Source organism: Choloepus didactylus, chromosome 5 (assembly GCF_015220235.1).
Source record: "Choloepus didactylus isolate mChoDid1 chromosome 5, mChoDid1.pri, whole genome shotgun sequence".
Classification (NCBI taxonomy): domain Eukaryota; kingdom Metazoa; phylum Chordata; class Mammalia; order Pilosa; family Megalonychidae; genus Choloepus; species Choloepus didactylus.
The window spans coordinates 157,922,504-157,934,899 of NC_051311.1; the positions used below are offsets into that span (position 1 = coordinate 157,922,504).

At 42.2% G+C, this 12,396-nt stretch overlaps 1 protein-coding gene across 2 annotated transcripts in view; it reads left to right on the top strand.

The window, feature by feature from the left end:
* GRB10 (growth factor receptor bound protein 10) overlaps positions 1–12,396 on the top strand; it is a 221,562-nt gene that overhangs the window by 37,604 nt on the left and 171,562 nt on the right. For both annotated transcript variants that reach the window (XM_037837172.1, XM_037837173.1), the window contains exon 2: positions 8,111–8,266. The gene's annotated coding sequence lies outside the window, so the exon portion shown is untranslated. The remainder of the gene's footprint in view (positions 1–8,110; positions 8,267–12,396) is intronic.

Sequence of the window (12,396 nt, forward strand, 5' to 3'; positions counted from 1 at the left end):
GTCCGAGAGGTTTCTGTAACCTTAACTTACTCCTCATCACTAAAATCTTTAATTACTGGCAAGCAGGAGATTTTTTTGATCCTCCATGCTTTGAATTTCAGGCTCTTACTCTTGACTATTTGTTTATCTAAAAGAAGATGATAAAACATACTCCGAACAATATGATTAAAAAAGTAAAAATGAAGAGAAACCTTACAATTGTCTGCAGAAGTTGTCTGTTCTTTTTTTTCCTCATTACATGCATATATTTTTTTATTTTTTTAAATTCAATTTTATTGAGATATATTCAGACCATGCATGACCATGCAGTCATACAAAGTGTACATTCATTTGTTCACAGTACCATTATATAGTTGTGCGTTCATCACCAAAACTAATTTTTGAACATTTTCTTTACCACACACGCAAAAATAATAAGAGTAAAAATTAAAGTGAAAAACAGCAATTAAAGTAAAAAAGAACCTTGGTTGCTTTTTTTTTTGCCCCCGTTTTTCTACTCATCCATCCATACACTGGACAAAGGGGAGTGTGGTCCATATGGCTTTCCTCAATCACATTGTCACCCCTCATAGGCTACATTTTTATATAATCGTCTTCAAGATTCATGGGTTCTGGGTTGTAGTTTGATAGTTTCAGGTATTTACTGCTAGCTACTCCAATTCATTAGAACCTAAAAAGGGTTGTCTATACTGTGCGTAAGAGTGTCCACCAGAGTGACCTCTCGGCTTCTTTTGGAATCTCTCAGCCACTGCGACTTATTTCATTTCCTTTCACATTCCCCTTTTGGTCAAGAAGATGTTCTCCATCCCATGATGCCAGGTCTACATTCCTCCCCAGGAGTCATATTCCACGTTGCCCGGGAGGTTTACTCCCCTGGGTGTCAAGATCCCACATAGGGGGGAGGGCAGTGATTTCACTTTTCAAGTTGGCTTAGGTAGAGAAAGAGGGCCACATCTGAGCAACAGAGAGGCATTTGGGAGGAGGCTCTTAGGCACAATTATAGGCAGGCCTAGCCTCTCCTTTCACACATGATATTTTACCGACAAAATCATAGAGTAGGAAGTGTGGATTCAAACATAACATTGATATAAACCTTGGCTGTACCCTTATTAGCTGTGTGACCTTGGCAATTTGCCTCTCAGCCTTGGTTTCTTCATCTGTGATGTGAAGCTAATAATTTCTGCCCCAGAGGACTGATGATTATTAGTTGTTCTTAATTAGGATTTAGTTAATCTTTGAATGGTTTATTAGGTCCCTTGCATGCGTTTGTTTTCACTAATCTTCAAACAGTCCTGAAATGAGAGACTTGTAAAGCGTTTTGTGAGATGTCTGTTGTATCATAGATAGGTAATAAGTGGTGGTTGTCCTTATCATCTCTAGTCATTGTGGTTATCATTGTCATCATCTTGAGACTTGTCATCTGGACAGTTAAAGCTGGAGCACAGATTCCACTCACAGGCAGCTCGTGCAAAGGTGGAGAGGAGTGATAAGACGTGCTTTTGTGTTAGTATGCGTTAGTATCATGCATGATTCTGTTGTTAAAAATATTAAAATTCGTATTTGTAAATTCAGCTCATCCTGATGAACAGTAGTATCTATTTTTGTGCCAGTACCACTATGTTTTAATTACTTTATGATATATTTCACTGTGTGATAAGAGTAATTCTTCCTTATGTTTTATATTTGACATCATCACTTTTTAATTTTGTCAACTTCAGAATCATTCTATTGGATTCCAAGAAAAATTCCCTTTGGATTTAGATCGCTCCTATATTACATTTGCATAATTATTTTTGATTTTGAATTATTAATTTTAAAATAGTCCAAACCTTCATGATGTTCAGTCCTCCAGTTTAGGAAAACAGCAGGTTTCCATTGATTCAGGCCTTCTATTAATGTCTCTCTCAAGTAAATGCTGCTATATTTTATAGTTTTTATAGGACTAGTCTTAAGAGTAACAGAATATGCATTTTTGTGTCCATATGCTATTGTTAATCAGACATTTTTCAGATTGTTTTCCAGGCGGTCATTGTGTTTGTGCATCTGAATGTGCATATGCGTGTATTTATCCCGTGTCTCACTGCTCTGTTGACCTTTGAATTGTTTTACTCTCATTCACTGTGTTTTTTAACCCCATTAAGATCTGTTATATTCCTTTTTAAACTTTCTAATTCTTCTATTTGATTACACGCATTGTCTTCTTTATCTCTTTATTTCTGTGTCCATATTTAATTTGTTTCTATCCATATTTTCCTTTAGTTCCTTGAATTGATTTAGGAGATTTGTCTGAGGTCTTTGTCTAATTGTTCCACTGTCTGTGTTTCTTCTGAAATTTCAGTTTGTTGCCTTGACTGTTTCTTTGTATGTCTTGTGGTCTCTGGTTGATGTCTGGACATTTGATTGTTTTGATATGCTATGTATGGAAGCGGTTTCTCTTGCTAGCCTAGGGATGTAGTGTAGATTGGCTGTGTGTTAAAGCTCTTCTTCAATGCTTGGTCTACTTTATGCTGAACTAACAGAGCTGCTGACATTTTAGCAGTTGGATATCCTCATGTCTTTCTGTACCTGCCTCTTGCCCTGGGCCTGCACAGTGACTTTTTTTTTTTAATTCAGTTTTATTGAGATTTATTCACATACCATACAGTCACCCATGGTGTACAATCAGCTGTTCACATATAGTTGTGCATTCTTCACCCCAATTTATTTTTTTTGAACATTTTCCTTTTACCAGAAAAAGTGAAAATAAGAATGAGAAATAAAAGTAACACCCAAATCATCCCCCCCCCCACCCTATTTTTCATTTAGTTTTTGTCCCCATTTATCTACCCATCCATCCATACACTGGGCAAAGGGAGTGCGATCCACAAAGTCTTCACAATCACACTGTCACCCCTTGTAATCTACATTGTTATGCACTCGTCTTCAAGAGTCAAGGCTCCTGGATTGGAGTTTGACAGTTTCAGGTATTTACTTCTAGCTATTCCAATATATTAAAACCTAAAAAGGGTTATCTGTATAGTGCATAAGAATGTCCACCAGAGTGACCTCTTGACTCCGTTTGAAATCTTTCAGCCACTGAAACTTTATTTTGTTTCATTTTGCATCTTCCTTTTGGTCGAAAAGATGTTCTCAATCCCACGATGCCGGGTCCAGGCTCATCCTCGGGAGTCATATCCTGCATTGCACAGTGAATTTTAAGATTTACTTTATGTTATTGTATATATGTATCTTTTAAGATTACTCTAGGTTGTGCAACCTTTTCTCCTCCAGGGGATGATTTCCTTTCCTCTGTTCTCTCTGTTCCTCCTCCTGGAGTCCTGGGATGCTTTCTTTGTTTTTATACAAGTTTTCCAACCCAGAGGGTATGATTTGCTCAACTCCTTTCCCACACTCTGGGCTGCCTTTTCACTCCAGCTTTCAGCCCTGGGTCCACTCTACCTTACAGCTTTTGGTTTCCTCTTTTTTGCAGCTTCTCTGCCTTCTGTAATTTCTACATTAAGAGATCCTGACCCACAGAGCCAGATGGGTCGGTGTTCACAGACACCCGGTTTTCACAGTTAGGTGCAACAGCAATTCGGGAATGGGACGAGTGTGCACTGCTTACCAATAGTTCTGTCGCTGATTGCTCTGGTTTCCAGGGACCGCTTTGTACGTGCGTGCACAGACACCATAGGGCCCACCTTGGGTCCATGTGGCCTTGGGTCCCTGTGCCTGCATGTGTGTCGGATGCGAAGTCACACATTGGTGGCTCTGTGGTCAGTGGCTAAGGCAGGCAGTGCTCGGCTTGGAGCACTGCCACTGTGTGCCTAGGGGAAGATTCCAGACTGGCAAGTCCTCTTGTGCCACCGTCTTGAGGATGTCACCGACTTTTGACTAGTTTTAGAGAGAAACATTTTGTGTTTTTCAAATGGGTGTTCCCTTTCACCTTGTTGCATTTCTGGTCTGGGTTGGTTGGCCTTGGACTGGTTTTCTTTGGTTTATCCTTGCTTGAGCTTGCTTGGTCAGTGCCTCCTGGATGCACCATGGCGAAGATTGTTAAGTTGGTTGATCCTGCTTTTGAAGAACCAGGTGGGCTCTGGGCCCGTTTATAAGTTCTGGGGAGGTGTCGTTGGTTCCGGTGATGTTTGGAGGAGTTCGGAAGCTCCTTTTCTGACGTACGCGCTAGATCCTCTTGGTCACTCTGGCCAACTCTGGGGAGCTCTCCTGGTCCCTGTGGGGTGGACGGGCCACTTGGACACTTATCTTTTGGCCATCTGAGGACAGAGGCCTTTGTGGTCTGGGGCCAGATGAATGATGCTGTCATGACTCAATTCCTGCTGACGTTTTCTTGTGATTGAAAGTATCATGTTGGCCTTTTGGTGGAAATGCCTCCTGTGTCTTAACTTGCTTTTGCTGCCGTCTTCCTTTGTCCTCACGTTTTATTATTTTTACCAGGAAGATAACAATGACATTGCTGGCTGGCATTGCATATTCTGTCTTACAGTATTGTAAAGGTACATTTGATAAAAGTGACGTGAAGTGCAGGGTTTGATATTTAATTGTTAATTCTGTTTTAAGCTGGCCACAGATTCTGGCAATAGCATTCTGAAATTTTATTATTGTGTTTTAAAATTTTGCTTTTTCTTCAATTCCATTTTATTCACCTGTTTCTCAAGTGGTCTTCACATGCGCCTTCTCTGTTTGTGAAAACATGGTAGTCTCTGATACCAGTACAATATTGAATATAAGTTTTTTATTAAAGGTATTTTGTCACCTTTGGGAAGGCTTACACATGATTCCAGAACTGTTTGGTTGTACAGGCTGAATATCCTCATCATGAAAGTTGGGACTTGTTGAGTGTCTAAATAGTCACTGTTATTACTCTAAATATTTAATACAGGGAAACCAGACAGGAAAACTGTATTAGCTCAGAAATTTTTGAAAGAGATCAAAGATACTAAACAGGAATCAAGAGGCCCTTTGTTTCTGAAATATTTTGGAAGGAAGTTGTTATTTATTTTTGCCCACATTAGTGTTACCTTTTAAGACCTCAAATTTATGTTATGCCAGACTTTAAAACTATGAGAAATGCTATCCTGACAGATAGCAGTAGCATTGAGTTCCATTTAGACTGCAGGTGTGTGTGCAGGGTCTAGCATTTGAAGCCTGTTGGCCTGTGGTTGGAGGGGTGTTTGCAGTCCTGGGTGTAGGTGATGGATGGGGCCGTTGTACGTAATGCTAAGAAACTGTGTTCGCAGTTGCATCAAGTTCTCCCAGGGCTGTTAACCAGTACTGAGATGATAGAGGAGATCTTGCATTTTAGTAACTCTTCAGTTTATCAAGTTCAAAAATCATATTGTCTTTGTTTTGTCAACTATAAAGTTCAACATACATTTTCTTAAAAAACGGACAAAAATCATTGAAGTGGTCACTATCTGATAGGGCAGCTCCATTTCATTTTGCTTTAATTATAGATTAATTTATTGTGCACATTACAAAAAGCAGACCTCCCATGTGTATTCTTTTAAAATGTGAAGGGTATCCAGAAAGGAATTTGCTGGAAAGATGCATTTTGGAAGTGGTACTGGAGTGTTTAGATTGGGATCTGGGAAAAGACTGGAGTCTTCTGGAAGACTTGGGAAACTCAAGATAGGAAGGTATATGTTGTAGTTATGGAAACCATAAGTTCATTTTCCAACATTCTTGAATTGTCATCTCAAGGTCCCTCATGCTTGTTTGACTGTGTACCTTGATTGAAAAAAAAAATTCTAGTTTACCTGCTAGAATTTAGAAATATTCTACTTTACATAATCATTATTGTACTTTTCAGTCTTTCAAATTCTTTGAGAGGACTCAAACAGTTGCCCTGAATAAAAATCATTTGTATAGGTCATGTTGAATTTTGAACAGTCAAATAATTATGTATCATGTTTCTACCCTTTTGATCTTGGAAAAAAGCAGCATTCCCTTGAAATGTCAGCAAGCTTTATAGAGTACAGTTTTGTGTTTTGCATCTGACTCTAGGGAAATTGTTTGGCATGCAGTAGTTCATGGTGACTAATGTTTGTTTAGTGATTGATCTATGTCGGGTGGTCCTGTCCTTCGTCTTCCCATGCTTTCTCTCAGCCAGTCCTCATGACAGCCCTATGAGGGAGATACTATGTTCATTTCAGTTTTACAGCTGGGGAAACTGAGGAGCAAAGAATTCCATGATTTTCCCATACACCCCATACATACGTCAGGGTGGTGTCAGGATGTGAACTAAGGTTCTCTGTTTCCTAAGCCTGAATTCTTAGCCAGTGAGTCCAACAAGACCTTCTAGAATGGCCATATTTACATTTGGTGGGCACAACACATTTATTAGCTAAGTGATAGTCCCAGGTCGTCTTCCCTGTCAGGTAAGATGCGGGTGCAGGGTTTGTTTTAGGAACATTTCATTTATGGATACTTTATGGAGCTCTTTGTTCTGGCTCTTCGAGCAGCCTACATCGCAGGCTGTGGCTGAGCTTGAAAACTGGTACATACTCTTGGCGGTTTTTTGCCACTTATGACTAACAAAACAGCAGTTACAATGGCCATCATTTATTGAGTGCTTGCTTGGTGCTCACGACCCTGTAAGACATTGAGTGCATATCTATTTCATTGAAGCATATCAAAATCTAATGGCACTCCAGTAAAATCTCTTAAAACCCTCAGTGAGGGCAGCGTCATCCCCACTTCCCTGCAGAAACCTCAGGGCTAGGGAGGATCAGTTGAGTTACTGATAACTAAAAAGTAGGCTCTACCGGGCAAAGCTCTTTCTTGGTCACCATGGCTTTCTCTACACCTAGAATGGCACCTAGGGCCTTCCGTAAATGTATGCTGAATAAATGCATGAAAGTAAGTAACTGAGCCAGGAGTGGGGCTCCAGCTCTGCCTGATTCTGCACACCTCCCGTGGAACATGAAGGGTCTATGAGGACAAGGGTGTCCTCTGCCAGCAGAGCCTTTGTTGAGAACAGCACATCACCGTGGGGTGGCACTGGCCGAGAGGTGGGTCCCAAGTGGTGTGGGATTTGAGAGAGGTCAGTCCCTGCAGGGTGGGTCGAGAGTTGTAACATGGGGAGACCTGTTGTGAGGTGTGGGCTTTGATCAGGGCTCCTGGCGTGAATTACAGGCACACTTTGCCTTCTAAATGGGCAAAGGAGGATGTGTAGAGGAAAAAGGGATGGGGGAAGCAGCCTGTCTGGAACCCCATCTGCCTGGAACCCCATCTGCCTTGGAGACTGCTTGCTGTTCAGGCAGTCTAGGACAAGCAGGCAGTGAACTGGGAGCCAGGGCCCATCGTATCTTCCCTTTGTTCCTTTGGTCATCTGTTCTGGTTTGCTAATGCTGCCGTTTTGCAAAGCACCAGAAATAGATTGGCTTTTATAAAGGGGTTTATTTGGTTACGCAATTACAGTCTTAAGGCCATAAAGTGTCCAAGGTAAGGTATCAACAATAGGGTACCTTCACTGGAGAAAGGCCATTGGTATCCAGAAAACCTCTGTTAGGTGGGAAGGTATGTGGCTGGCATCTGCTTGCTCCCAGGTTGCATTTCCAAATGAAGTTCTCCAAAATGTCAGCATCAGTCTTCAACGGCCATCTTCCAAATGTCTGTCTCAGATGCAGCAGCAAGCTCCTTCTGTCTGAGCTCTTATATAGTGCTCTAATAAACTAATCAAGGCCCACACTGGGCGGGGCCACACCTCCATGGAAATTATCTAATCAGAGTTATCACCTACAGTTGGGTGGGTCATATCTCCATGGAAACATCCAATCAAAAGCTCATACACTAATCAAAAAGATTAATCAATCTGCCCCCACAAGATTGCATCAAAGAACATGGCTTTTTCTAGGGGACATAATATATAAAAACTGGCACATCATCTTTTAGGCATCTGTTCCTGTAGTCAGTTGACATGGCAACTAGAACCCACTTCTTGTTGACGGTCACTTCTTTCTTGTTTCCCCCCGAGTCTTTTAAATTATCTCCTCAAAAAAAATATTCTTTTATGCCTGTTTCTCAAATTTTAGTCTTGGGCGCAAAGCATTAGAATTCACATTTGTGCCTGCTCACTATGACTTGAGTGATTGCCTCTTTGCTTTCTCAGCTTCGAGGTTGACCAGGATGCTGAGAAGCAGGCGGGAGCAGCTGGGAGAAGAGTCCCAGTGATCGGCAGCTCGGACCTCACTTGGGTCCCCTCAGCCAAAGCCAGGGCCAGCCACGTCTTGGTCAGACGGAGCCTCTCTGAGCAAACTCTTGAGAGGTAAGTTAAGTTTATGTTTTAACCCTTGTTGCCTTCCTTTGCCAAGGAATCATCTGTTAAAAGTTGATCAAGGGAAGACTGATAAACACATGTCATGTGCAGAGGTATAACAGGAGATCCCCCATTCCAGTGTTTCCAAAGGGATCTTCCCATGTCTCTCTCCTTTTCCTCTCTCCCTCCTCCATCGCTTTTCTCGGAAATATTGAGCTGAGTTGAACATCCGCCAGGAGAGCTCAGGTGGAGCCCATTTCTGCAGACCACGGAATACTCAAGATTCCTTTTTCTTTCGGCAAAATGGGGGTGATGCCTGTCTGTAGGGTTGTTCTGAGCACCTGATGCACAGTCAGCTCTCAAAAGTTGGCAGCTGTTACTGTTGAAAATGGACCAGAACAGAAATAGGGGCTTGCAGCGGGGTGTGGGGTGGGGTGGTATCATGCCTTGTTTATGAGAACAGTGTGTGTTGGTCCATCCCTACCTTGAACACCGAGATTGGGGTCCACATAAATAATGAAGGTCCAGGGGGACCAGTGTTGGCACTTCCTCTCCCCTCATTGCTTCAACCCCCAGAGGCCCTTTGGATGGAATCTTCTTTCTCATCCCGGTAGGCAGGCCCTGGTGTGGGTTCTCAGAATGCTGCAGGTGGGTCGGAGATATCGCTTGGTTGCATGCAGAGAGCTTTAGCCACATGGTCATGCAGCAGCTGTGCCTGCTGGAAGCTTTGCCCCTGGGTGGAAGGTGGTGTTGAAAGTGAAGCCCAGGAGAAGGGGCTCAAGTGGGGTTAGGGGTCTGGACTACCCCCTGCCCAGTCGCCTCTCGTACCCACTGCCCGTGGGTTTTGTTTTCATTTTGCCTCTCTCTTGTCCTTTCTAGCCATTTAGTCCCTTTGGAATTTTCCTTAACTGTCTGGAATCCAGAGCAAACAGATTTTTTTTTCCATTGGTATCTTTTTTTTTAATTGTAGAATATAACATATATACTTAAAAGTGATAATTTTCCAAGTGCAATTTAACAAGTAAAGAGCAGATTTCAAAGACTATTATAGGTTACAATTCCACAGGTTCAGTTATTTCCTTATTATGAAATATAACGTAAAGGTAATACCTTTCGAAGTATGATTTAATAAGTAGATATATAGGAAATTTCCAAAGTTATTATGAATAATAGTGTCATAGTTTCAGTTATTTCCTTATAGTGAAATACAACATACATACAAAAAGCTATAGCTTTCAAATTACCATTTAATAAGTAGCTACAGAACAAATTTCAAAGGATGCTATGGGTTTCAGTTCCACCATTTCAGTTCTTTCCTTCTAACTATTCTGATACCCTAGCAAGTAAGAAAAAGAAAATTATATAGAAATTGAGTATTCATAATCTTCTGTTGAATTCCATCTTGGTAGACAGATTTTTATCATTTGTATTTATTGGATTCATTCAGCAACCAGTTATCATGTGTCGGCCTTGTGGTAGATACTGAGAAACTTTTTGGAAGTTTTTGCGTTTCTCTCCACATAACTAACATAGAATTGATTCTTTTTCTAGGGTTTGATTTCTTTCCCTTAGGACTCAGTGACCCTGAATAGAGAAAGCTTCCCCTGCACAGAGTCAGGACAAGGAGCTGCAGATTCTTGCTCCTCCCACTCAAGTCACATGGAGGGAGGCTGGTTTCACATGAACCGTGAGGTCCCTTGGCTTTCACTGACTTCTTGATGGGGCAGATTGCTCTATGGGGATGGAGTTTTTTGTTTTTGTTTTTGTTTTTGGTGGTCTTTTTCTCACCATGTAGACGAGTGGTAACAGATGAGTGGTAATAGAAATGCTCTATCCCTGGCTTTTCACAAAAGCCATAGAAATAAAAGTCTATAGGAAGAGTGAATTATGGTGGACATTGGCTTTCACCATACCCCTGTGCAGTGAGACCTAGGGATTGGCACAAGGCTGTGAGTTCGGGTCTTGTGTCTGCTCCTAGCTGCTCAATTCAGAAGTGCGTCCTGCCTGCCCTGTGGGGTCAGTGGGCATGCTAAAGGAACATGACTTGGTAGTTTAGGGGTTGGTGATGATGGTCTCATGCCAAGGCCTCCCATCTTCTCAGACCCATCACCCCCTGTGTGCTGTCAGACAGCCTTCATCCGCAACGAGGAATGGATTACAAGTGATGCTGAGGTTCCTTGATGTTTGGGAATACTTTTGTTTTTGGCAAGCATTTAATGTTGGAGAGACACATCTGATGAAGGCAAAAAAAAAAAAAAAAAAAAAATCCCTAAGCACCCTGCTTGCCCCCATTTCTTGGCTGATCTAACCAGTTCTCAAATTCTTTTTTCTTTCTGGTCATAACATTTGTAGGGAGTTCTCCTTCAAAGGCCTGAGCCATTGAATCCGAATCTCCTAAATCAGGAACCTCTTGGCATGGAATGAAATCTAGTTTCACAGTTAATCCTCCTATTTTTGGCTTGAAATCTAATTACAGAGGGCAGCTCAAAGTGTAGTGTGACAAGCAGACCGTGGATGAGGGTGTCCTGACAGAGAGGGGCTATACTTACAGCAATCCACTGCTCTTTCTGTTTGGTTTGAGTCCATGAAAGGATGAGGGGGAGTATTGGATAAGGGGTTGTCCATCAAACCTTGCTCTGGGAAGACAATTTTCAGACTTTTCTAGCCACATACTCTTTGTTCACATAAACTTACCCAGATGTCCTCTCATCCATTAGGTGAGAGTGGGTACCCCTAGCTGAAGCTGGGGGGTCTAGAGTTCCCTGGGGTTCGAGTCACTGCAGGGTGGTGGGGACATGGGGTGGCAGTGCCATGCCATTGCAGTGTTTCTCTCCTTCTGGGCATTAAGGCACTTGAGTTCTTCTCTGTGGTGTTCAAACAACCGAGATAGCGCTTGTGATGTGGTTCTCCAGGATGAGTCTAAGGTAGGAAGTTTTAGAGTTTGCAGAAGCCAGCTTGTTTTGATTTATTCCGTGGCTGCATCCTGTACCCTCGGTCCTGGCTGGCTGGTTCCAACTCATATTCTGAGGGGGGACATGGAGGTGGTGGGAGGGTTGCTCAGGGGCTGTGAACTCCCAGCTCATGTCATTCCCAAGAGGCAGTCTGGAATGTGGTTCCATCAGAATGGCAGTGCAGACACCCTGTCCTTGGGATTGGGTGGGGTAACTCGGCAAAACTGGTGAGCTCCTAACTGAAGAGAACAAATTTCATCCAAAGTTCTACTCTGCTAACCTGAATACATTATATAACATAAAAAAATTATTATGGTTATATATAATATAAAATTAGCTATTTTAACGATTTTTACATGTACAATTCTGCAGCATTAATTATATTCACAATGTTGTGCTCCCATCACCACCATCCGTTACCAAAACTTCTTTATCACACAAAACAGAAGCTCTGTACCCATTAAGCGATAACTCCCGTGTGTAACATATTTGATTGAAAGTGTTAGTGGATTAGTCCTCAGTTTCCTAATTTTTTTTTCTTCTATTCATTCCATAGATTCTTAGTAACACCCATTTTGCATTTTCTCAGGTGCGCGTGGCACGTAGAATGGAATCTAGAAGATGGTCACGGCTTTTCCCCACACGAGCTTATTATTTTAGTAGAAAGAATCTTGCTAAGAACATGTTGTACTTGATATAACTAAGTTAAGGTCTGTACCTTTCACTGCTCACTCCGTCTCTGAGCCCTGTTTGTTTGGAGGTCATGAGAGAGAGAGAGTGAGAGAAAAGATAGAAGTGGCCGTACTCATTCAATTTTCCATTCTCCCACTTGTGGTCCCGTAGAGCCCTCTGACTGTCCTCCTCAAGCCAGTGACTCCTCTGGGACCACAGCTTAGCTGTCCTCTGTTCTCATTGTTTGGTTGCTTTTCTGATTTTCATTGGAGAATTTTTGGGGGGTAACTTGGGTTTCAGAGCATCAGGTCAGCAAGCACAGTTTGCATTGTAACCACTTACCCGCTCTGAACACAGCCCTCTGAGGAGAGCTCTCCTGCTCACGGCTTGCCCCCCAGAATGGTGTGGCTCTCCCACGACTCCGATTCACCACAGGAGGGTTTCTGTCTTGCTGGCCCATTTACCTTTGAGATATAGTCAGAGCAGGGCTAATTATTATTGTTGCCACAACTTCAG